The sequence below is a fragment of the Plasmopara halstedii genome, assembly GCF_900000015.1.
Source record: "Plasmopara halstedii genome assembly, contig: Scaffold_658, whole genome shotgun sequence".
Lineage (NCBI taxonomy): Eukaryota > Oomycota > Peronosporomycetes > Peronosporales > Peronosporaceae > Plasmopara > Plasmopara halstedii.
This window is the reverse complement of record NW_020187575.1, coordinates 760,290-761,108: the sequence shown is the minus strand read 5'-3', so window position 1 is coordinate 761,108 and position 819 is coordinate 760,290.

The window sequence follows — 819 nt, the reverse complement described above, 5'->3', positions numbered from 1 at the left end:
GCCATCTTGCTCAACCGGTCGACGAATACCACGACACCCGTGTTGCCCGCCAAATCTTCCGGCAGGTCAAACACAAAGTCCAAACTCATTAACTGCCAGCACCCAGTGGGTACCGGTAAGCTGGCAAGCAGCGTAGACGCATTTGGAGAGGGTTTTACCCGTGGACACGTTTCAAACGTGCGCATATAGGTGCTCATCCATTTGTACAGCTTCGTCCACCAATGGTGGTGAGTCACAGAATTGTACGTTTTCTTACGACCGAGAAGACCAATGAGTGGCAAATCGTGAGCCTCATAGAGGATGCGATATTTCAAATACTCATCATGAGGAAATACAATTCGTGGTGTATTCGTTGCATCGGTGCTATAATATAGCAAGTCGTTATTTAACAAATATCGGTGCAATCGTGCACGCAGTCTTGTTGACAATTTCTTGTTTAAATCTCCAAACTCCTTGTCCCCGAGAGTCCGTAGCAGCGCTACACACATCCCATTACCTGCATACGCAGTGCGGATCAAATCCGTCACGGACGACATTACAGTTGTAACATGAGCAAGCTTATATTCTGGTCTGCGTGACAACGCATCAGCCAAAGCATTCTGCTTTCCCGGTTTATACTTCACCTCGAGGATATATTCCGCAAAGAAGAATAGCCATCTAGCCATCCTCTGCGGGAGGTGGGGCGACTGAGTCGCAGTGCGTAGTGACGCATGATCTGTATAGAGCACAAACGGCTTGGAGCTGAGCGGGTGGGCCCCGAACTTGACAAGTGCATACTTCATCGCAAGCAGCTCCTTGTCATGAACCGGATAGCTCTTT